General features: G+C 46.1%; 1 long non-coding RNA gene across 1 annotated transcript in view; it reads right to left on the bottom strand.

Moving 5' to 3' along the window:
- The window catches only part of LOC140393294 (uncharacterized), a 94,317-nt gene extending 93,156 nt beyond the window's left edge, over positions 1-1,161 (bottom strand). Inside the window, exon 1 of the long non-coding RNA XR_011935569.1 lies at positions 1,098-1,161. This is a non-coding gene — a long non-coding RNA (uncharacterized lncRNA). The remainder of the gene's footprint in view (positions 1-1,097) is intronic.
- Positions 1,162-25,834: the final 24,673 nt, after the last annotated feature.

Genomic DNA, 25,834 nt, shown 5'->3' on the forward strand with positions numbered 1-25,834 from the left:
GGACTGCCAAGAAGGCAATTTCAATCAGTGGACAAAACTTGACTCTTCCCAGAACATGGACTCTATGTGTTTGTTGGTGTAGTGGTGTGTGTGTTTGAGGTGTAGGGGGTCAGTGCTTGTCTGTGTGTGTATGTGTTTGTGTGTGTGTAAGGGTTTGTGTGAATGTCCGTGTAAGTGTGTGGAGGGGTATGTGTGTGTGGTGGGGTCTGTGTCTATGTGCGTGTGTCAGAGGGTGTGTGTCAGGGTATGTATGGTGGGCTGTGTCAGAGGGTGTGTGTGTGTCAGGGTATGTATGGTGGGCTGTGTGTCAGAGGGTGTGTGTGTATGTATGGTGGGCTGTGTGTCAGAGGGTGTGTGTGTGTCAGGGTATGTATGGTGGGCTGTGTGTCAGAGGGTGTGTGTGTGTCAGGGTATGTATAATGGGCTGTGTGTCAGAGGGTGTGTGTGTGTCAGGGTATGTATAATGGGCTGTGTGTCAGAGGGGGTGTGTGTGTCAGGGTATGTATGGTGGGCTGTGTGTCAGAGGGTGTGTGTGTGTCAGGGTATGTATGGTGGGCTGTGTGTCAGAGGGTGTGTGTGTGTCAGGGTATGTATGGTGGGCTGTGTGTCAGAGGGTGTGTGTGTGTCAGGGTATGTATAATGGGCTGTGTGTCAGAGGGTGTGTGTGTGTCAGGGTATGTATAATGGGCTGTGTGTCAGAGGGTGTGTGTGTGTCAGGGTATGTATGGTGGGCTGTGTGTCAGAGGGTGTGTGTGTGTGTCAGGGTATGTATGGTGGGCTGTGTGTCAGAGGGTGTGTGTGTGTGTCAGGGTATGTATGGTGGGCTGTGTGTCAGAGGGTGTGTGTGTGTCAGGGTATGTATGGTGGGCTGTGTGTCAGGGTATGTATGGTGGGCTGTGTGTCAGGGTGTTTGTGTAGAGGAAGTATTGGACTGACATCCAACTCAGTGCAAGATTCACATCCTTGATGTTGAAGCCAGAATGTAGCATAAAAGAAGATTAGGGAAATTAATATTTCTATGGATCAAGCAAACCTTTTTTTATCCTAATTGAAAAAGTGGTATTACCTTCCAGGTTAGATTGTGTCTCCTGTATTACCTTCCAGGTTAGAGTGTGTCTCCTGTATTACCTTCCAGGTTAGAGTGTGTCTCCTGTATTACCTTCCAGGTTAGAGTGTGTCTCCTGTATTACCTTCCAGGTTAGAGTGTGTCTCCTGTATTACCTTCCAGGTTAGAGTGTGTCTCCTGTATTACCTTCCAGGTTAGAGTGTGTCTCCTGTATTACCTTCCAGGTTAGAGTGTGTCTCCTGTATTACCTTCCAGGTTAGAGTGTGTCTCCTGTATTACCTTCCAGGTTAGAGTGTGTCTCCTGTATTTCCCAGACACTGGATGCTGATCAGTGAATCGGTTCACAGCCAGGTTCAACAAAGTTTTCACTTGGATGGCAGCACAGGCCGACTGGTTCATGTTGGTGTTTAAACTCATGGAACATGCAGTGCAGAAGGAGGCCATTCGGCCCTTCGAGTCTGCACCGACCCACTTTAAGCCCTCACTTCCACCCTATCTCCATAACCCAATAACCCCATCTCACCTTTTTGGACACTAACGGCAATTTATCATGGCCAATCCACCTAACCCGCACATCTTTTGACTGTGGGAGGAAACCGGAGCACCCGGAGGAAACCCACGCACACACTGGGAGAACGTGCAGACTCCGCAGAGACACTGACCCAAGCTGGGAATCGAACCTGGGACCCTGGAGCTGTGAAGCCGCAGTGCTAACCACTGTGCTACCATGCTGCATGTGGGAACCTTCTCCCTCTCCTCATCTTGCACTATCGGCATAATCTTCTGTTCCTGTCCCCCTCATGTACTGATCAACCTCCTTAACATGCACCAAAACCATTTCACAAAACAGGGAGTGATTGAGGTGAATAGCACACTGTGGTGTCCCCTGAACAGGCCGCATTAGACTTCCTGCTCCAGACCGATATTCCCCTTTTCACCATGGCAACACTTTGTTAATGTAGGGAGCAGGATGAGGAAGACACACTTCCAATCAATTCATTTTAGGCAGGTAGTGGGGGGCCGGGGCGGGTTGGGGGGGGGGGGGGGGGGAGCTGATGACAAACCTGTCCTGTTTTGATTAAAATTAGCTTTTTTGAGGCTTTATAATTAAACAAATAACAGGGGCTTTAAACCTGGGCAGAGGGAACCAATTCACAGGACCAGATCAAGAAGGGATCAAGAAGAGCTTTTCCAGTGAGGCTAGCAAAGGTGAAATGGGCCAAGAGGCCTCTATAGGGATACAGATGTTCCAGGGAAGCTGGACAGTCGTCAGTCAAAGAAGGCTACACATACACAATAGGTTTGTTAACCACAATATTCTTTTCCCACAATATCCAAAAGTCATTCCTCAAGGAACAAAATTAACTCCTCTCCATTGCCATCAGAATATTTGGTTTATGTGAATGAACCTTTCATTTTCTTCCTAGCTCTGTACCCTCCTCCAACTCTCCAACTCTCCCAGGTTCTCTGCGATCCTCCAGTTCCGGACCCTTACACATCCCTGATTTTAACTGCCTTGCCATTGGTGCCTGCACCTTCAGCTTTCTTGGTCCAAAGCTCTGGAATTCCCTTTCTTACCTGCTTCAATTCAACCCCTCCCTTGTTTTGTTACGCTCTTGACGTAGCATAAGCTGCTTCCTTGATGTGCACTCTGACAAAGGAAGGTTCAGACTTGGAGATAGCTTTAACACGTTTATTACTGTTAATGATTCTCCTACTTGGATTCGACTCTACTGTTAATCCTTCTATAGCTACTCAGACTGACGAACCAGTCTTCCACAATCCACGTGGTGGGTGTGATGTTCAATCAACCCTGTGTCTGTACTCACTGAGTGTCTCCACTGGAAAGAGGAAGATCATGTGTGCCGTGTCCTTATATATGGGTTGGTGTAATGCCCCCCTGTGGTAGTGTCACCTCTGTGTGTGTCGTGAATGCCCATTGGTCATGTCTATCTTACTGACCTATTGGTTGACTGTCTGTGTGTCATGTCTCTGGTGCTCCCTCTAGTGTCTAGCTAGTCTATGTGTATTTACATTAACCCCTTGTGCATTTACAATGATGCACATCACCACATCCCTCTTCCTTTAAGCTGCTACCTTTATGACCAAGCTTTAAGTCATCCGTTGTGAAATTCCTTATTGAAATTTGTGCTGCTTGACGTAATGGTGAGGATGTACCGCTCCCCCGCAGGGCGTTTTGTCACAGCGAAGGCGGCCCACTATTGACCAGCTGGATGATCCTTTGGTCCCACTGCTGTCAACAGCCTTTCCAGTTTGCACCTTGCGCTGTCGGGGAACCTGGGGCGGGGAATATGGGTGTGCCATGGGCGGGACTGGAAGATGCCACCAATGGAAACAGCCGGAACATTTCGGCCAATGTAATTCTTTCTACTGTCACTAATGTTTTCAATATCCGTGGCACTGATCCCTAATAATTTCCCACCCCTGAGGGGGTCACTGTTTAAAGAAAAAGGGGAGGCGAATTTCAGACGAAGATGAGGAGGATTATTTTTCTCTTGGAGGGCGGTGAGTCTCTGGGACTCGCGCCCTCAAAAGGCAGTGGAAGCAGAATTTTTGAACATTTCTATGGCAGAGGTAGATTTGATAAACAAGGGGTTGAAAGGTTACTGGGGGTAGGCAGGAGTGCTGCACGGTAGCACAGAGGGTAGCACAGTTGCTTCACAGCTCCAGGGTCTCAGGTTCGATTCCCGGCTTGGGTCACTGTCTGTGCGGAGTCTGCACGTTCTCCCCGTGTGTGCGTGGGTTTCCTCCGGGTGCTCCGGTTTCCTCCCACAGTCCAAAGATGTGCAGGTTAGGTGGATTTGCAATGCTAAATTGTCCTTAACGTCCAAAAAGGTTAGGTGGGTATACTGGGTTATGGGGATACGGTGGGAGCGTGGGCTGAAGTGGGGTGCTCTTTCCACGAACCGGTGCAGACTCGATGGGCCGAATGGCCTCCTTCTGCACTGTAAATTCTATGAGTGTGGAGTTGAGGTTGCAATCAGATCAACTGTGGTGTTATTGAATGGTGGAACAGGCTCGAAGAGATCGAGTGGCCTACTCCTATTCCTAATTCGAATCTTCGGCCGATCCAAGGATGATTGAAGGATGGTTGTCAGACCGTTTGCTATCTCCACCCTTGCTTCCCTCAGCAGTTGAGATTGCACCCTATTGGGACCAGGTGATGTGTCAACCTGTTTACCACCCCCATTTAGCTCATCCAATACCTCGACTTCCTCCTCCTCTATTGCTCCATCAACTTTATCCTCTTCCTTCATGGAACCAGATGGGCAATACCCTCCCGTAACCCACAGGGATGACCCAATTGAACTCCTTGTGGGGCTCGTGGAATACCAGCTCCCCCATTGAGCTGGGGCTCGTTGAACCGGGCAGTTAAAAGCCGGTCAGGATTGGAACCGGCATCTTCAGATGCTCCCGGTTGGGACTGCCGTACTGCCCGCCACGTCGCGGCCTTGTTTGTCTTTGGCAGGATAAACCTGTGTTGAAACCTTCTCGGGACTCCTGTGAATATTATAAGATGCAAGGTATTCATCCAGTGCCTTCGCCGCACCCCTTGCCTTCACAAGATGTTTTTCTAACCACAATTCTTTTAACAGTCTTCTTAATTTTTATACACTTATAAAACATTTTGGTTCCCTTTTACATTAAGCGCGATTCTTTTCTCATACTTTTACCATCTCCGTTTTCTGACCTATTCTTCTACTTCCCCCGCAGTTCTGCTTTTTGACTTTATCCTTGACCTGACATTTGTCCTATAAATGGTTTTGTTTTAACCTCCATTTCCTTTCTCGCCCAAGGAGATCTATCTTTGAAGCCCCACCTGTTTTCACCCTTCAGGTGATCACAGGTGATCTGTCTCTTCACTCCATCTTCCCACTCTGGCTCCCCAGCCCTTAATATCCTTGTCCGACGAAATCTTATCAACCTCAGTATTTTCAATTCACCCGAGAGTCTCGCGCGTTTTTCGAGGCAGAGATTCTTCCAGATTTCCACTAACCTTTGCATGAACAAATGCTTCCTGACACCAACCCCTGAATTACCTAGCTGCAATTTTAAGATTATTTCTCCTTGTTCTGGAGTCCTCCAGGAGAAGGAATAGATTCCCCGTATCGACCCCATTGAATCCTTTAATCATTTTAAACACTTCAATTAAATCACCCCTTAATCTTCTATACTTGAGGGAATACGAACCCAGTCTAAGCAACCTGTCTTCATAATTTAAACCTTTTAGTCCCGTATCGCACTGAAGAATCTGCTGCTGGATTCGCTCCAAGGCAAATATCTTCTTCCTGATTGGGTGCGATGCCCAGAACTGAGTGCAGTATTCCAGATGGGGGTCTTAACAGAGCTCGGTACATAACTTCCACTATCTGTTGCTTTTGAGTTTCAGTTAAGCTAAAGGAATGTCACATGAAACTATTAAATATTTGTATGCAGCGATATCTAGGCGAGGGGCTCAATCGGCTCAGGAAGAGCAATAAACTGCAGATGGTTGAAATCTGAAAGGCATGCGGGGAAATGCTGGACACATTCAACCATTGGACAGGTTCCGGTGAAGGGCCCCCACCTCAAATGGCGACTTGTCTGTTTCTCCCTCCAGATGCTGCTTGACCAGCCGAGCATTCACGAACTTCTGTGTTTCTGATTCTACTTTGCCGAACGCACAATGGCACATTTCTTGCAGATTGATTTTGTGATCGAAATAGACGCGAATGTGGTCAGTGGCCAATGGGTCAGGTTGGAATTTATGCTCGGTTCATTTGAACCACTTTCGGTGGCCTCTGACCAGCAGGATTGGAGTGGTCGAGACTCGAATACTCGAATGGCTACACTTCAACTGTGCTGTTCCCACTCCAGTCCTGCCGGTCGCCATTTTGGATGGGGTCTTATTCATATGGGTGACCCAAGCACCTGCCTGTCTCAGGTGGGAGCTTCTCAGGGTCCTGTGAGGTGCTTAGAGCTGCAACACAATGACGAGGAATTAATGCATGCGGGACCAGACTTGACCCATTGGTACAAAACCAACAGCAAACACAAAGTAAAGGGATAGGTTTAATGGAGCGTTTTAAAGGAGGGGACAGAGGTGGGGGGGTTTAGCGAGGTCTTTACGGAGATTACGACCTAGACATCTATAGGTATGGCTGCCAATGGCAGAGTGATGAGCATTCATAGAATTTACAGTGCAGAAGGAGGCCATTCGGCCCATCGAGTCTGCACCGGCTCTTGGAAAGAGCACCTTACCCAAGGTCAGCACCTCCACCCTATCCCCATAACCCAGTAACCCCACCTAACACTAAGGGTAATTTTGGACACTAAGGGCAATTTATCATGGCCAATCCACCTAACCTGCACATCTTTGGACTGTGGGATGAAACTGGAGCACCCGGAGGAAACCCACGCACACACGGGGAGGATGTGCAGACTCCGCACAGTGACCCTAGCCGGAATCGAACCTGGGACCCTGGAGCTGTGAAGCAATTGTGCTATCCACAATGCTACCGTGCTGCCCAGAAGCCTGACCTGGAGTGTAGACTTCTCAGAGGTGGAGGCTACAGAGCTTTCACACTCTGGGGAAGCTCACCGCAGTGACCCCATCGCAAAAATACACTGTCCCGGCCGATAAAGAGTTAAGCAGACAGTGTGATATAATTGATTTGCCTGGTTTTGTTTAAGAAACGTAGAATTTTTTTTTTTTCATTGGAGAACTCGATATGTGTACATTAACCTTCCAGAATTTGTAATATTGTTTTTACCATTTACCCAGAAAGGCACGACAGAGTCAGAGTCGGTTAGGTTGACTCGGGGAATATTGTGATAGGTTGTGGAATTTTTGGGTGCTCTGAATGCAAATCCTCCAGCAGCAGCTGAAATGAATCATTTGCCTCATCCTGCAGATAAACTACAATTTCAGGAAGCGGCCCGAGATCCTCATCAGCACAAATTTGATCCTTTAAATTGTTTGTTTTTCCTTCTCTAATTTGTAGTCCATTTTTGTCCTGTGACACTTTCTTTGTGTGTCTCATCTGATGAGAAAAGAGTCTAACTTGTGCTTAGAGAAGCTTGTGATGAGGAAGGGGGTGAGGGGAGGGGTGAGGGGGAGGGAGGGGGGGGGGGGGGGCTGCAAGAGCCTGTCATCTGATCCAGTATGTTTCATAAAAAGGTATCACATTCGCTACAACTGAACTTCTGTTATTTTGGTGGATGTGGCAATACTGATTAACATCACTTAATTTTTCTTTTGATTTTAAAACATAAATATAATCGTATTAACATTTTTACTGAATGCAACGCAGATGTTCCAGGACTGCCAGTTGTGCCTCTAGTTCCCCAGTTGCAATTTGGGATTTGCCTCTTGATGGGGGCAATCCAGCTTGAGTCGAGGAACAACAGCCTGAGTGGAAGACTTTTGACACGGCATTCACTCCCGAATAAATATCGGTGATCCGAAGACTTCTTCATGTTGGAGACATGTGGTGCATTTTTATACCAAATATAGAGGTGAGGAGGTCATGGGTTTGTGCCCCAATCCAGTGTCTAGAGCACAATATCCGGGCTGATAGTCCAAGTCCAAGACACTGAGATGCTGGAATTACTGTCTTTCACATGAGGGCAGTACGGTAGCATTGTGGATAGCACAATTGCTTCACAGCTCCAGGGTCCCAGGTTCGATTCCCGGCTTGGATCACTGTCTGTGCAGAGTCTGCACATCCTCCCCGTGTGTGCGTGGGTTTCCTCTGGGTGCTCCGGTTTCCTCCCACAGTCCAAAGATGTGCAGGTTAGGTGGATTGGCCATGACAAATTGCCCTTAGTGTCCAAAATTGCCCTTAGTGTTGGGTGGAGTTACTGGGTTATGTGGGATAGGGTGGAGGTGTTGACCTTGGGTAGGGTGCTCTTTCCAAGAGCTGGTGCAGACTCGATGGGCCGAATGGCTTCCTTCTGCACTGTAAATTCTATGATATGATCTGTGGTATATCGAGGCACTGGCTGCCCTGTCAGTGGGAATTCCGACCGAAATAAGTGACCCGGTCAATATTGATCCCTCAAATAACACCACTGTTTGAGCTTGTTCTGCAGAACTTTCCGTATTCCCTACATCGCAATAGTGACCATCACTTCGATGACCATAAAGTGGTAAACCCAGAGGTTGTCAAAGGTATTTTATCAATGCAGTTTCTTTCTCCTCGAGAGCGCGCCTCTATTATAAAATTCTTATCCTTCATTTTCTTCATGGCCTCACCCTGTCTCATCTCCAAGTTACTCCAGATCAATGCCACCCTCCGAGTTCTCTGTGCTCCTGCAATCCTGGCTTTTTGAACATTCCCAATTTTAATCGTTCCACCAATAGCGGCCGTGCCTCCAGCTCCGGAATTCCCTCCCCGGCCGCTCCACCTCTATTATAGAATGGATTAGAATTTCGAATGGTTGCAGCACGATCTACATTGTCTCTGCACATGACCAATTCAGCGGTCCCACTCCTCCACCCTTGCTCTGTAATTCTACAGATTTTTTTTATTTCTGAGTCCTTATCCAAATCGCTTTTGGAAGCTATGATTGAAACTGCCTCCCCCACCCTCTCAGGTGGTGCATTCCAGATCCTAACCCCTCGCTGCTGCCGATTCTTTTGCCAATCACCTTGATGCGACCATCAATTCACACGCGACAATCAGTAGAGGTGAACAGTGGGATTAATAAGCTAGATCTGTGCCTGCGACTGCCCTGTACTCAGTGCCGCCTACAGGCTGCAGATCTATATACCACCCCCGAGGGGGCGGAGCCACAGGCGGAGCCCACAAGGGCATCAACATAATACAACACAAGACAGTGGTGAATTGTAGCAGCAATACATTCACCACACACCTCAAATCAGTGTCCTCTGGCTCTCGATCCTTCATCAAGGGAGCACTTTCTCTCTATCTATTCCTGATGAGACTCCTCCAGACTTTGCAAACATCTATTGAATCTCCTCTTAACGTCCTCTTCTCTAAGGACAATGCCCCAGTTTCACCAAATTGCCCAATGTGCATGAAATCTCACATTCCTGGAACCGTTCTTGTAAATCTTTTCTGCAAACTCACGAAAGACTTTAAGATGCTCTTTAAAACCATTCTCCTTGACTCAGCTTTTGGTCATCTGCCCTAATTATTCCTTATGCGGTACAGTGTCAAAGATTGTCTAATGCTCCTGTGTAATGTTTTGAGATGTTTTATTACATTCAAGTTCCTAAATGAAGGCAAGTTGATGCTTTTCTCATTAATAAATATATTTAATTATTGAATATTCTCTCAGTAAGTCCTTCTTTACTCACACTAACAGATACACTATAGTTCAGATGTCTATCCTGCCCATTTTTGATTATGGTGGCCTCACTTATAAAATGGCCTCCAAAACCTCTCCTGGTAAGTGAGGCTTCCTCTTTCACTCTGCAATTACATTTGACCAGTTCCTCTTTTCATACCCATCACTGTGACCTGTACTCCCTGATTAATTGGCCCTCATTGCACACAGTTTACCAACTCCATTGGCCTCTTTTTAAAAAAAATCATTTTACAGGATATGGACATTACTGGCCAGCCCAGCATTTGTTGTCCATCCCTAGTTGCCCTTCAGAAGGTGGGGGTGAGCTGCCTTCTTGAACCGCTGCAGTCCTTGAGGTGTAGGTACACCCACAGTGCTGTTAGGGAGGGAATTACAGGATTTTGCCCCCGTGACAGTGAAGGAACGGCAGTATATTTCCAAGTCAGGGTGGCGAGTGACTTGGAGGGGAACCTCCAGATGGTGGTGTTCCCAGGTATCTGCTGCTCGTTCTTCTAGATGGCAGTGGTCATGGGTGTCATGATATGCAGACACAGACATAATGATATACAGACAAGCAGCTAATGGACACAGAGAACAGGACATGACCAATAAGCAGGCAGGACACTCAGGGATGGGATCTGACTATAAAAGACACGAGGCACTCACATTCCGCCTGTTTCCACTGCTGAACATCTAGAGAGTCAGTCAAGGATGTTGTTACAATCTCAGATCTCCACCACGTGGCTAAGAGCTAGTCTGGTTCAGTCAGACAGAGTAACCACACTTAAGTTAACCGAGAGTCGAACTCACAGAGAACTGTGCTAACTGTGCTATTAGTTCAATAAACTTGATTGAACTAACTTCAATGTCTGGAGTATCTTTCTCATCTAAGCTGCATCCAGTTGCAGCCAGTGTTAGACCAGTGTACCTAACACGACAATGGGTTTGGAAGGTGTTCAGTTCTCGAACCTTGCAAGGGAAACACCTGCCTATTTGAAACGTTTGCCACGTTTTGCTCTCCTTGTCATCGGCGGTTATGTACTTTGATCGAATTGGTCCGTCGAAGAATGAGCTCAGTCTTTGGTTGTGAATTTCAGTTTGTGTCTGCCAATGACTGGAACGAGGTGTGACTAAAGCTGAGATAACTACCTTTATTACCGTGGTTGCCTTTCGCCAATGGGTTAAGGCTCTTTTGGCTAATACTCGTACTTGCTAGACTGTCAATTCACTTTCACTGCCAATTTGTATTTTTTTAATTGTTTAAATGACTTGTATTTTTGCATATTTCCTGTTGCTGTGGCGTTATTGGAAATGAGAATTAGTTCTCAACTGGCTCACCTGGCTAAATAACCATTAAATAAAATTAAAATAAATATTGCTGGAAGAGAGCCATGTTGCTGAAGCTTTTCACCTTGCACTTATCAGAACAGACACGAGAATGTCAAATTTCAAGCAATTCTAATTTATACTAGGGAAGAAAAGAGTGCAGATTGGTTGACAAGTTGATGCTGATTGGCCAAGGAATAGTCATAGAATAGAAAAGAGGAACTATAGACTCCATAGGTTGCTGGGTAATTCAAAATGGTGCAAGACTTGAACATATTCCTTTTGTTTGCAGAGAACGAGTCCCTGAGTATTAATTTATGTCACATCCAGCAAACATAAATGAGGCACGTTCTGAGTGCAACTGATTATCTTAAATTGGATGTTAGTGTAGCCACTAGTGCACTCAGTATTGTTCATTGAGTGCTGCCCAATCGGAGAATCACATCGAACAGTGGACGTCTCATTATGTGTTTTACAAGGGTTGAAGGGCTATGGAGAACAGGTAGGAAAGTCAGCCATGATCTCATTAAATGGCGGGGCAGTCTCAAGCGGCTGAATGGCCTCCTCCTGTTCCTGTGTTCCTAAGTGGAGTTGAGGCCAAACTTAGATCAGCCATGATAATATTGAATGGCGGAGTGGGCTCGAGGGGCTGAATTGCTTAATCCTGCTCCGAGTTCTTATGTTCTTAAATGAAGGATAAGAATAGGTCAGAGCAAAGGAGAGATTGACAAAGTTGGCATGATAATAAGACAAAGTGGGATGGGAGTGGTGTTAATGGTGCTATTAAGGACTGAATAGTGCTAATAGTGGTAACAGGTAAGGTAGCAGAATGTGTTAATAGGAAACAAAGATCAGTGCTCAATGAGAGCAAAACTGATCAACAGGCGATCATGTGGGGAGGGGGGGGCGGGAGGTGGTTGTGTTGGGGCTGGCCAAGAAAACCGAAAAACAAAAGACAAAAAAGAGGGGGGGGGAGGGTCAAAATGCGAGGGAAAGTTCACAGTCTTAAGTGGCACGGGGACACAGTGTTTAGCACTGCTGCCTCACAGCTCCAGGGACCCGTGTTCAATTCCAGCCTTGGGTCACTGTCTGTGCGGAGTCTGCACGTTCTCCCCGTGTCTGCGTGGGTTTCCTCCGGGTGCTCCGGTTTCCGCCCACAGTCCAAAGATGTGCAGGTTAGGTGGATTGGCCATGATAAATTGCTCCTTAGCGTCCAAAAAGGCTGGGTGGGTTTACTGGGTTACGGTGATAGGGTGGAGGTGTGGGCTTAAGTAGGGGGCTCTTTCCAAGGGCCGGTGCAGACTCGATGGGCCGAATGGCCTCCTTCTGCACTGTAAATTCTATGATTCTATGGATGAACTCGATGTTGAGTCCAGAAGGCTCAACATTGAAGTGAAGGAAATCTGCCACCTGTACCCGGTCTGGTCTACATGTGACTCCAGACCCACAGCAATGTGGCTGGCCCTTAACTGCCACTCAGTTCAATGGAAATTGGGGACGGGTAACAGATGCTGGTCTTGCCAGTGACGCCCACATCCCTTGAAATAAAACAAAACGTGGAAAGAAAGCCGATTTCAGTAGAATCCTCTCACTCGTTAATATGCGGTGGAGTGCCATAATCACCACATAATTCCACCCCTCTTTTGGCGATCATTTCCCTCTTGTGCATTTTCAGAGCAGTACAGACCAGCTGGGCCTGGTTTCCGAGCCACAAATTCTGTGCAATGCTCTTTCTGTGCAGTAAAGAACTACTGGACAATAAAGAGCGATGGAGGATGTTGCAGATCAGGGATCCTTTTACCACCACATGTGCCTGCAATGCAAAACAATCGAGATGGGAAATTAATGGCAGCTGCATCCGTGGAGTTAGGACCATGCGTAATTCTTACAGCAAACTCTTGGGAAAACAAACATTTGTAGGAAAGAACGAACAGATTGATTTCTTCCCAGAGCACTAATTAAAACAGGTTGAGATGTTCAAATTGCAATTTCACCAGTTGGAACTCTTTTTGAATGTCAAATTGTTGTAACAAATTATGATTAATTTTACTGTTTTCTTTTGCACTTTTTTTTTTCAAAAGGAGGAACTTTGTAGACTCACCAAGTTCGGATCTTACAATGATAGTACCGCGCACTTACAAAATGGTGAAAATCTAGCGAGAAGGTCAAGAGATATTTGCTGGGTACATAGATCATTTAAATATTGTGAACAGACACAAAAATACTAGGGGGTAGAAATCATGTCCAGCTACACAAATCCCTGATTAGACCACACTTGGGAGTTGCTGTGAGCAGTTCTGGGCAGCGCTAGCTGGAAAACTCACTTGTCTACTTCTTGAGGTGCTGGGTGTTAACAAGAAGCCTTATTTCTGAGGATCTAGCCAATTATACATTTGCTCCACTTTGATTTTGCCTTCTGCGTACTTGGCTGTCTGTGCCTATCAATTTCCTTGAGTCTAGACACTATCAAATGTATACCTCATTGATCGTCCCAAACGTCTAGATAGACTGTTTCTATTCATAATCTATTCCCATCTGACTCCTATCTAAACTGCCATTTGATCTCATTAGTGGTAGAGACGCATCTCATCCATCCTTTTGAATACTGGTTACTGCTATCTCTAGGCAGACTTCCACATGTTGCTGTGCAGGTCCCATTCCATTGTGTTCTGTTAAATTTGAGTTACTGCTGTTGATAGGCGAATTCAGGACAGTCATACCTTTGGATATTTTGGTCTTGGAGGGATTGCAACATAGATTTACCAGAAAGATGAGAGGTGACGTTAACCAGGGTTGTATTCCCTGCAAGTTGGGGAGTTAAGGGGTGATTTGATCAAAGATATTCTCAAAGGGGACTGAAGTATTTTCTAAATTGGGAAAACCTAGAAACAGTGACGGTCAATCACAGCCTAGTAAAATCAACATCAAAAAGAAATGAATGAAAGGTTTGCAGATCAACGATCTGAGGGCGTTTAAACCCCAGCTGACTGGTTTTCTCTTTCCAGGAAAAGACAGCTGCTGCTTCCTCTGTCTGAGCCGGCAGGTGTATTACCCAGTGAGTGTTAAAGCAGTGATGTTTTGCATTGCCTCTGTCTGGACTGCTCTCTAGCTTACAGACAGGGGTCTCTTGTCTGGGGGCTTCCAGACAGAGGTCTCTCTTTTGGGGAGGGGGTCTATCAGACAAAGGTCTCTCTTTTGGGGGGGGGGGTCTATCAGACAGAGGTCTCTCTTTTGGGGAGGGGGTCTATTAGACAGAGGTCTCTCTTCTGGGAGGGGGGGGGGGGGCTTCCAGACAGAGGTCTCTCTTCTGGGGAGGGGTCTATCAGACAGGGGTCTCTCTTCTGGGGAGGGGTCTATCGGACAGGGGTCTCTCTTCTGGGAGGGGGGGGCTTCCAGACAGGGGTCTCTCTTCTGGGGAGAGGTCTTTCAGACAGAGGTTTCTGTTCTGTGGAGGGGTCTAACAGACAGAGGTCTCTGGAGGTTGTGGGGGGTTCTTTAATTAGGGGGCCTCTGGGGGTCTCTTCAATTAGGATCTCTGGGGAGGGGAGGGGGGGGGACGGTTGGGCCAGCTCCATACTGGGTGGGGGGTTGGGGGGAGGGGGGGGGTGACCCAGAAAATCTTTGGGGGGGTGCTGAATTGCACCAGTTGTGGGACCACTCTATTGGCCCGCCTGCTCAAATGGATTCCATTTGATGGATTCCATCCGTTTCCCAATGATAGAAGTTAAATTAACTGGTTTATAGTTTCCTACTTTCTACCTTTCTCCCTTTATGAACGGGGGTGTTACATTAGTCCTTTCCCAATCCACTGAAACTTCTCCAGAAACCAGGGAATTTTGAAATATTATAACCAATGCCTCCACTATCTTTGCTGCCAGGACCCTAGTGTGTAGGTCATCAGACCCTGGGGACTTGTCTGAGTTTATCCCATAATTGGCTCAGTACTCTTTCCCTAGTGAAGGTGGTTGTTTTAATTTCCACATTGTCAAAACCACACATTACCTGTTACTATTGGGATGGTTCCAGTGACCCTCCACCATGAACACAGCGGCAAAATATTGATTTTGTGTCTCTGCCATTTCTGTGTTCCCCATTATTCACTCCCCAGTCTCATCCTGTAAGGGATCACTGTTGCCTTTAGCTATTCTCTTCCTCAATATACATTTATAAAATTGTTTACAATCTTTAAAGTTTGCACTGGATTTCTCTCATAATTCTCTTTTTATTACTTTCTTAGGAACCCTCTGTTGGTCTGTATAGGTTTCCCAATCCTCCAGCCTACTACTGGCCTTTGCAAGATGCTGTGCCTTTGCTTTTGCCTTTTTGTTTAATTTGAAAGGGTAAGTCATGGCAGGAGAGCTCAAAGTCATGGTTTGCCCCTCTTGCTCCATGTGAGAAGCTGGAAAACATTCCCAGGCCCGGGGCCAGCATGTGTGCAGGAAATGCCTCCAGCTACAACTCCTGGAAACCTGGGCTTCAGAGCTGGAGCTAGGTGGCTAGCGGTGGAGCATCCATGAGATGGAGAGTATCATGGCTAGCACGGATAGAGAAGGTTTTCGACAAAATCCCACATAGCTGAAGAGATGGTGCAAAGGTGTTCAGATTCCTGGGGCATTGGGGGAGCCCTGGGGGAGGTGGAATCAGTACAAACTGGACATGTTACAGGACTGGGACTGATGTCCTCGGGGGGAGTATTTGCTGCAGTGGCTGGGGAGGCTTGAATTAAAAAAGGCATGGGTTGGAAACCTATGGAAGGAGCCAGAGGAGAGGGAATCAAGGACAAATACTAAGACAGAAAGGGGAATATGAGAAGTGATAGGCAGAGAAACCAAAGGCCAGATTCAAACAGGGCCACAGGGAAAAATATTGGGAACGTGACAATTAATGCTGAAAAGACAATCCTAAAGGCTTTGTGCCTTATTGTGTGGAGCATTCGCAATAGAATGGATGAACTAATCATGTAAATAGACATAAACAGGTATGATATAATCGGGATTACGAAGACATGGCTACAGGGTGACCAGGGATGGGAACTGAACATCCAGAAGTATTCAGTATTTAGGAAGGACAGACTAAAAGGAAAAGACTGTGGAGTTTTATTGCTGGCTAAAGAGGAAATTAACGAAATAGCGAGGAAGAATGTTCTCTTCAACAATGTGGAATCTATATGGGTCAAACTGAAAAATACAAAGGGGTAAAAAATGCTAGTGGACGTTGTATATAAACTGTAGTGTTGATGTTGGGAATGGTGTTAAACAGGAAACGAAAGACACATGTGATACAGGAGTATCTGTAATTATGGGTGATTTTAATCTGCATATAGATTGGGCAAATCAAATTAGTAACAATACAGAGGAGGTCTTCCTGGAATATATATGGAATGGTTTTCTGGACCAATACATTGAGGAACTAACTAGAGAACAGGCCATCCCAGTCTGGGTACTGTGAAATTAGAATGGAATCATCGGCAATCTATTTGTGCAAGACCCCTTGGGGATGAGCGATCATAATATGATAGAATTTTTCATCAAGATGGAGAGTGACGTTGTTGATTCTGAGATTAGGATCTTGAATTTTAATAAAGGGAGCTACAATGATTTGTGGCGCGAGTTGGCTACGATCGATTGGGAAATATTTCTTGAAGGGATGACTGTGGATAGGCAATGGCAAACTTCAAGGAGTACACGGGGGAACTATAACAATTGTTTATTCATGTCTGGCACTAAAATAAAATAGGAAAGGTGACCAAACCATGGCTTACAAGGGAAATTAGAGATCGTATTCAATCTGAGGAAGAAGCCTACAAGTTGGCCAAGAAAAACAACAGACCTGAGCATTGGAAACAGTTTAGAAATCAGCAAAGAAAGACCAAGGAATTGATTAAGAAGAGGAAAATTGAGCATGAGAGTAAGCTTGCAGGGAACATACAATCTGAAGAACTGTATGCTCAGTAGCTTTATTCTGATCAGGCAATCCTTTACATTCACTGATCACAGCCATCAATCAAACTGGATTCCCCTGATGACAATCCTAATTGAATCATAGCCCCCCAATTTACATCACATTCCCAACGTCGCTATTGCGAGAGGCGCATCATTCCCGCTGATAATATCGAGCCAAACTGCCCAATTTACATGAAAAGTGTCAAAGAAAGATTTGCATTAATATAGTGTCTTTCACAACTTCAAGGTGTCACAAAGTCCTTTTACAATCAATGAAGTACTTTTGGCGTGTAGTCACTGCTGCGATGTAGGAAACACGGCAGCCAAGCGTGTGCACAACAAGCTCCCAATAACAGTAACGTGATAATGGCCAGACAGCCTGCACCAGCGACGTTGGCAGAGGGTTAAATATCGGCCAGAGGCTCGCCTGCTCCAATTTAAAACCGTGTCATGGCAGCTTTTGACGTCCACCTGAAGAGAGAGATAGAGCCTCCCAGTGACATCTCATCCAAACGCAGTGCAGCACTCCCTCAGTACTGTGCGTAACATGTCAGCCTAGACTATGTGATCTGGTGTGAGAAGCAAAGATGCTGCATTTACCAGCCAAAAGCGCGTGATGATAACCCTGCAAAGACATATTGACATGATGAGTGGTGCTATAATAAGGGGGGAGCAGGCGGGTGCCAGATTTCACAGTCATTTGTTGACAATTGGTGGAAAATCTAACTCCTTAAAGGCCTTTAAACAGTGGTTTTGGCAGTAGACTAGGAAATAAAGTGCACACTCCAACAATAAAACTAAAGGCACAGGAATGGAACTTTAAAAACAAGCTGTTAGACATGATTGCTCAGCAGTTAAATGATGGAGAAATGTTTCTTGAAGGTTTTAATGTGTTGCCAGCTTCATGTGGTTTGTATGGAATTGTACCACAGGTTTGCAAACTACAAGCAGACAGAGATGTGAGCTGAAACAAATCCCACTTCCGAGACCCTTTCTGTTGGAAAGCCATAGCTGACTTCCTGAAGCCGTTGCCCTTATCCTGACAGTGAATGCAAAGGACCTTATCTGATCATGTCATTATATAATTCAGCGTTTGTGCTCTGGTAAAGGTCCTTCATGGCCCCTTCTTCTCATTAATGTATTGTGCAGGAGAACGGGGTCAAAGAAGCAACCATTTACTCTATCGTGAGATCACAAGACCAAGGAGGAGGCCATTCAGCCCCTCAAGCCTGCTCCGCTGTACAGTACAATTCTGCCTGATCTGACTGTGTCTTCAGCTCTGCTTTCTTGCCTACCCCACGATAATTTGAGACCCCCGTGTGTTGTATGATGGTTAGCCTAGCTGAGGAATGATTACTGAGAAGTTGATGCATCCAAATAATAACTGGTTTAATATGTACAACTGAACTTTGTACAGCTATCAGTGACTAGGTGCTACACTGCTGAAGCCATGAACATTCTCCCCCTCAGCTCCTCGTCAGGTGCTCTCTTACATCATCATTATGTGCTATTTACATTTTCCCACACTTCAATCATGACAAAGTCGAAAACTACATCTCCATATTGTTATCAGGGGCTGTTTAGCACAGGGCTAAATCGCTGGCTTTGCAAGCAGACCAAAGCAGGCTAGTAGCACGGTTTGATTCCCGTAACAGCCTCCCCGAACAGGCACCGGAATGTGGCGACTAGGGGCTTTTCACAGTAACTTCATTTGAAGCCTACTTTTCATTCATATTTCATTTCATTCATATTTACGTACCATCCCCACACCATCCAGATGTTTCTGGCATTACTGATTCACCCTGTTCGGAGGCTTCATGGCTCTCCCTGATTACATTCTTTTCAGAAGGCCAGTGGTCTCGATCTCTCTGAACATCTTCTCCTTGACTCTCCTTTGAGAGTTGTAGGACTTGCTCCTTTCTCGGTTTCTGACTCAATGTCTGGCTCTTCAAGATATTTTTTTTTTTCTAATATTTTTTATCCTCCTTTTTCACAATTACTCCCAAATTTACGCCCAACAATAAACAATAATCAGTAACGAATGTAACGTCAATCCCCATCTCAAGAACAACGACCCCATCCTCCCACCAAACTATCATGATATTCAGGTAAACATCATAGCACATACATACTGATGGACAGATCAACGGACCAATCAACACACACACAACACCGCAGCCAATCACAGGCAAGAGCATACACAGTACAAAACAGGGAAACGACACTTCATGAGCATTCCAGCAGGAGACAGCTCAGGGCACAGAGCTCATAGCAAGCCACTCAGACATCCACCATGTGCTGAGTGCCACTACAAGGTAGTATTAGGAATAGGTCCACAGATTCTAGGGTTATGATTGAACCTCAGTAACCAGTTTACCACTGTAAATAAATGTTAGCAATAAAACTGAGTTGTACCATTCGCAACCGTGTTGGTTCGCCTGTGTGGCAGAGCACCCAACACATCACAAACCTCAGACATTGGCCCGCATGTTAACATTAAAAAATGACAAAGAGGAATCAGGAATCACCCATAATCACCATTAACACATACAGTCCCCCTCCGCCCAACCCTTCCAGCCCACCCCCCTTGTGTTCGATGTGATCCAAATCTCAAAAGTGCAGAATGAATAACGCCCATGAATTGACGCCCCCCCCCCACCTCCGCAACGTTCACACACATCTTTTACCCTCTCAAAGAGCCGGCTCATCCTCGCCCTTGTAAGATGCGCTTGATACACCACTTCCAGCTGTATCAGCCCCAACCTCGCACACGAGGTGCAGGCGTTCCCCCTCCAGAGCACCTCACACCAGAACCTCTCCTCCATACCCTCTCCCAACTCTTCTTCCCACTTTGCCTTGATCCCGTCTAGCGGCGCCTTCTCCTCCTCCAAAATAGCCCCATACACCGCCGATACTACCCCCTTCTCCAGTCCCCCTGACGTCAGCACCTCCTCCAGCAAGGCTCTTCCAAATATATAACTGATTGTTGTCTTTGGTGAGTAGAAATAAGATTCCTCTGGTTCCTATCGATAGTACCTTCTGAAGTATGTACTAAATAAGATCTCTGTTGATTGTCATCACTCTGGATTGTTGTTATGTATCAGAGAGTACATCTCTACTGATAAAGCGCCACGTGATTTATGGTGACGTCAACAGAGGGTGTTTGTGTTGGTTGCAGTTCTCTTAGATTGTATAAGCAACAGCTAATAAACCTTTCATCGTGTTTGTAGGAATCCAAATGTTTGGCATCTCCATACCTTTGCTCTCCGTGGCAAACTGAGAGATATAACAAAAGAAAATTGGCGACGAGGATTGCCGAAGAACAAATCGCCGACAAGAACAGTGGAGATGGTGTCGAGAGCGGAGAAAGATTCTCTGGACTGGATCCACACTTGTTGGGGGAGGCACGGCCACTGGTGCTGAAGATTGTTCAAAAAGTTGAACACGACCATGGGTCAGAAGAACTCGGGTTTGAAAACTTGCTGCCGTTGAAATGGATCGAGTCTGGGCTACAGGGACCGTGCAAATGGCAAAATTAATCGGGCTGCGGGAACGGGGATTCAGAAGTCTTCCGACTCTATGTAGGCCACTATTCGGGAAAAGGTCAAACCGTAGACAGGCAAAAAGAAAAATTTCTAAGTTGCTTTGTGGATAAGGGGATCGCTTGTGCCTTACATCCAGAAGAATTGGAAGGAAGGAAGTTGGTTGAATTATAGATCCTAGGAGCCAGTATCCGGAATGACGGGAAAAATGGACGGCATGGGTGCATTTGATGATGACTGTAAGCCTTGGAACTCATATGAGGAGAGATTCCAATTGTATCTCATAGCGAATCAGACACCGGAGGACCTCAAGGTGGCGACATTTCTCAGTTCAGTAGGGAGTAAAACTTCTATGCTGCTGCAAAGCTTAGTCCACCCAGCAAAACCGGGAGATAAGACCCACAATGAGTTAATGAAGAGTTTAGAAGGGCATTTCTCACCAAGACCACTTTTAATTGCAGAAATGTTTCGATTTCCACCGCCGTAGTCAGGAAGCAGGTGAAAGCATTTTATAATTCGTAGCAACTTTCTTTATAATTTGTAGCAACTTTACAAACCAAAATACTACGAGTTTGGCGCAACACTAGATTACACTCATCGTGATAGGCTGGTATGTGGTCTCTGCAGTGAAGCTATTCAGAGGAAGCTGCTTACGGTAAGCGATTTAACTCTCAAAGCTATTGTGGAAGTTGCCACATCTATGGAGCTAGCAACAAAAGAAGCTTCACAGATAGGGGCTGGAGAGAAGATGTATAAGATGGAGACCACCAGAGACAAGGCTACAAGGGTACAACCCTGTCATCAATGTACACAGGTTGGACACTCAGTGGGGGAATGCTGGAGAAGAGAAAATAAGTGCAGGAACTGTGGCAAAAGCATGTTGGTCTCAGCAGATTTTACCAACACCAAAGGTGTGCAAGAAAAAAACACATCAATGCAGATTAGGCCTGACTGTAAGTTAGCAGACAAAGTTCAAGACCCCTCAGGCGATGACATACCCAGAAATCGTCAGGAGCTGAAACTAGGCATCTTGTCAGTGTGGGGCGTTTCTAGGTGGCAACCAAATTAAAATGGATGTGGATATGGGCGCACCTGTATTATTGACACCGGAGACAATTTATCACCAAAAGTTGAAACATCTGCCTTTAAAACCATCAAATGTTACCCAAAGGACATACACAGAAGATGTTGTCCCATTAAAAGTCTTCCATTATGGTCAAATTAGAAATAAATGGACAAAGTTGCAGAGTTGCCTCTTCATGTTGTTTGTGGAAATATTCCTGCTTTGTTTGGCAGAGCATAGTTGGCAAAGTAAACTAAACTGGGGAGCAGAGCAGTGAGTCAACTAGTGGATTCAAAGAATGACATACAACAATTTCTGGAGAAGTATGAGAAGGTGTTTGAAGATTCATTAGGCTGAATGACTGAAGTTGAAGTGTAACTAAAGGTCAGGCCAAACAGTAGGTGGATTGGCCACGCTAAATTGCCCCTTAATTAAAACAAAAATGAATTGGGTACTCTAAATTTAAAAAAAATAATAAGGAGACAAAGATGATGACAGCGATCTTAGAGCACCACACCTTCAGAATGTGAGGTTGTTTTTAGGATTTTCAATTATTATGGTAATTTGTGCTGAATTTAGCAATGTGATTGAAGCCTTTACACGCTGTGTTATGTACAGTCAGAAGAATGTAAAAGTGCAGATAACGAGGTAAAGGATGCTTTAAAGACGTCAGTTATAAGTTCACTGCAATTCCAAACTGAAGTTATCAGTTGCTTGCGATGCATCACCCTATCAGGTTGGTGCAGTTGCCTCACACATAATGCTTTCAGGAGAGGGATGACCTACAGCATCTGCTTCACAAACCTATACTAATGCAGAAATGAATTATGCTCAGCTAGAAAAAGAGGCTTTGAGCATCATTTCAGGGTAAGAACGTTTTGTCAATACCTTTATGGGCGTCATTTTACTAATTTCTTGGATCATCGACGCTTAGCGACCATCTTTGGCCATAAAAAGATATTCCTTCTTTAGGAGCTAGTACAGAGATGGTCCTTGATGTTGTTGGCATACACATATGATATTCAATATCACAAATCAGAGCAATGTACAAGTGTTGATGCTTTGTCAAGATTGCCGTTACAAGTCAAGCCAGAACATTTTGGCAACATTCTGTATTTCACACATGTACCTGTGACTCCATCTCAAGCTCAGAGATGAACAAGAACCAATCCAGTGATGGGGAAGATTATGGACATGGTCCAAAAAGAAACGTTGACAGACGTCCATCGTCAAAATCCAGACCTCAAACCCTGTATCGCAAGAAGACTTGAGATGACAGTCCAGAATGGAGATTTATTATTGGGAATCTGAGTGATTATTCCTCTGTGCTGAGGTTATAAAATCCTTGACCAACTACATGAGGGTCATCCTGGTGTGAGTAGGACGAAGGAACTCCAGGTAGTTAGTTTTGGTGGCCAGAATTGGATGCTCAGGTCGAAGGGAAAGTGGGTCAACGTCAGTCCTGTGCTAAACGAAGAAACACTTCACCACTGCAACCTGTACATCTGTGGGAATGGTCGACACAGCCATGGCAGAGAATATGCACAGACTATGCTGGTCCATTCAGGGACACATGTTCCTGGTGATTGTAGATGCACATTCTAAATAGCCAGAAGTAGTGATTATGGAATCCATGACGACAAACTATTGAGAAGCTGGACAACATATTTGCAAGATTTGGTAGACCGGAGCAGGTCGTAGGTGACAATGGAACTCAATTCACGTCTAAGGAGTTCAAGGACTACTTAAAATTAAATAGTATACAGCACAGAAAGTCAGCTCCACACCATCCACAACAAATGGCTTGGCCAAACGTTTCATTCAGTCACTGAAACATACCAAGGCATCAAAGGACCAGGGTGCACTAGCGAGAAGAGTGAACAAATTCTTAATGTCTGATCGGACCACTGCACACGCAACAACAGAGTTCACCTGAAATGCTGCTGTTCAAAAGGAAACTGTGAACACAGTTTGATCTTTTGATACCACCTGATACTTCAGAGAAATACGATGACAACAACAAGCACAGATTACTAGGAGGGAGCAAAACTCTAAAAAAGTGAGTGTTCACTCGAGGAGGGCGAGTGCTAGTGGGAAGCTACACTACAAATGAGAAATGGGTATCTGTGAACATAGCAATAACAGGTCCAACATCATACAAACCTCTCAGGAAGTATTTCCATGGGAAAATCTAAGCAGTGATACTTCTCAACAGAGACCAAACACAAACTCAGATTCTGTTTCTGAGGAATCTTCAATACCTATGGAGATGGACTCAAGAGTAACTGCACAGGAAGTACCACCTACTGCAGCAGCAGATGACACTGCCAAGGTCTCGAGTAGCCAGGTTCCAGAACGTCGAGTACAACCTAAAAGGAATTGATGTCCACTTGAGAGATTGCCTTATTAAATTGTAGATGTGGATAGAGAGACAACGCATCAGTGGGTCAGTTGTAAAAATGTTGGACAGTTGTAGTTGTACTAAAGAAGAAAAGGGGGAGTACTGTTATGTATCAGAGAATAAATGCAGCACGGTAGCATAGTGGTTAGCACAATTGCTTCGCAGCTCCAGGGTCCCAGGTTCGATTCCCAGCTTGGGTCACTGTCTGTGCGGAGTCTGCACGTTCTCCCCGTGTGTGCGTGGGTTTCCTCCGGGTGCTCCGGTTTCCTCCCACAGTCCAAAGATGTGGTGGATTGGCCATGCTACATTGCCCTTAGTGTCCAAAATTGCCGTTAGTGTTGGGTGGGGTTACTGTGTTATGGGGATAGGGTGGAAGTGTGACCTTGGGTAGGGTGCTCTTTCAAAGGGCTGGTGCAGACTCGATGGGCCGAATGGCCTCCTTCTGCACTGTAAATTCTATAATTCTATGAAATCCCTGCTGGTGAAGTGTCACATGATCTGCAGTGGTGGCAACAGAGAGTGTTTGCGTGATCTTCTGTTCTCCATCTTAGATTGTATCAGCAACATCTAATAAAACCCCTCATCGTGTTTGTAAGAATCCAAGTGTGTAGCACCTCCGTAATTTTTCTCTTTTCAACAAACTCAGGGATATCACACATTATTAATCCTTCTTTCCCTTGTTCTGGATCTGGACTTGATCCGTTTCTTCCTCTGTTCACTGTTATACTTTTCACAATCACATTTCCCTCGCTCTTCTTTCGATTTTGCAGGTCTATCCATCTCTTTGCATTTCACATGCTCCCTACCCTTGGACTTTCGAGAAGGTCACCACTGTTGGAGGAATGTGGTATCTGAACAATTCTGTCACCAGATTTTCATATTGCACTTTTGAAGCAATACTGCAGACTGATAAGTGACCACTCTTATTCTCCTGTTTTATCTGGTCTATTTTTTCATTTTGCATCCGTTGTGAGTGATGGGACATCCCCACCTCCCGCCCACCCACTCTTGGACGTCCTCCAGCAAAACAAATGGACTATCAATCTCTGGAGCGTGTCAAAAAGTCAGCGCTCATAAAGTCTATTCGCGGATAGACTTCTTTGTGTTGAGTAGGGCGTTGATCCCGAGGGTGGAGGGGGTTGAATACTCGGCCATTGCGGTCTCGGACCATGCCCCGCACTGGGTGGACCTGCGGCTGGGGGCGGAGCGGGGTCAGCGCCCTCTCTGACAGACTGGATGTGGGGCTGCTGGCGGATGAGGAGGTGTGTGAGCGGATAGGGAGGAGCATTGAGAACTATGTGGGAGCGAATGACACAGGGAGGTAACGGTGGCAGTGGTGTGGGAGGCTTTGAAGGCGGTCGTTAGGGGAGAGGTAATCTCCATCAGGTCTCACAGAGTGAAGAAGGAGAGGGCGGAGAGGGAGAGGCAGATGGGAGAGATAGTTAGGGTGGACAGGAGATACGCGGAGGCCCCGGGGGGGGGGGGGGGGGGGGGGCTGCTGAACGAACGCCGGAAACGTCAGGCGGAGTTCGATTTGCTGACCACGGGGAAGGCGGAGGCATAGTTGAGGAAAGTGAAAGGGGCAGCCTGCGAGTATGGGGAGCAGGCGAGTAGGATGCTGGCGCACCAACTGCGCAAGAGGGAGGCGGCAAGAGGGATTGGGGGAGTGCGGGATAAAGAGGGCAACATGGTGCTGAGCCCAGAGAGGGTCAATGAAGTCTTCAGGGAGTTCTACGGGAAGTTATATGAGTCGGAACCCCCTGGGGAGGGGGAAGGGATAAGGCAGTTTATGGACCGGTTAAGGTCCCCGAGGGTGGAAGTGGAGCGGTTGGAGGGATTGGGGGCCCCGATTGAGCTGGAGGAGGTAGTCAGGGGCCTGGCAAGCATGCAGACGGGCAAGGCCCCGGGCCCGGACGGCTTCCCTGTAGAAATTTATAAGAGGTTCTCGGAGCTGTTGAGCCCGCTCCTGCCAAGAATCTTCAATGAGGCAAAGGAGAGAGGGATCCTCCCTCCGGCAATGTCACAGGCATTGATCTCGCTTATCCTGAAGAAGGAGAAGGATTTGCGTCAGTGTGGGTCCTACAGGCCGATATCGCTCCTGAATGTAGACGCCAAACTGTTGGCAAAAATTCTGGCCACCAGAATAGAGGACTGTGTCCCGGGAGTGATCGAGGAGGA

This window comes from Scyliorhinus torazame, chromosome 16 (genome assembly GCF_047496885.1).
Source record: "Scyliorhinus torazame isolate Kashiwa2021f chromosome 16, sScyTor2.1, whole genome shotgun sequence".
NCBI classification, from domain to species: domain Eukaryota; kingdom Metazoa; phylum Chordata; class Chondrichthyes; order Carcharhiniformes; family Scyliorhinidae; genus Scyliorhinus; species Scyliorhinus torazame.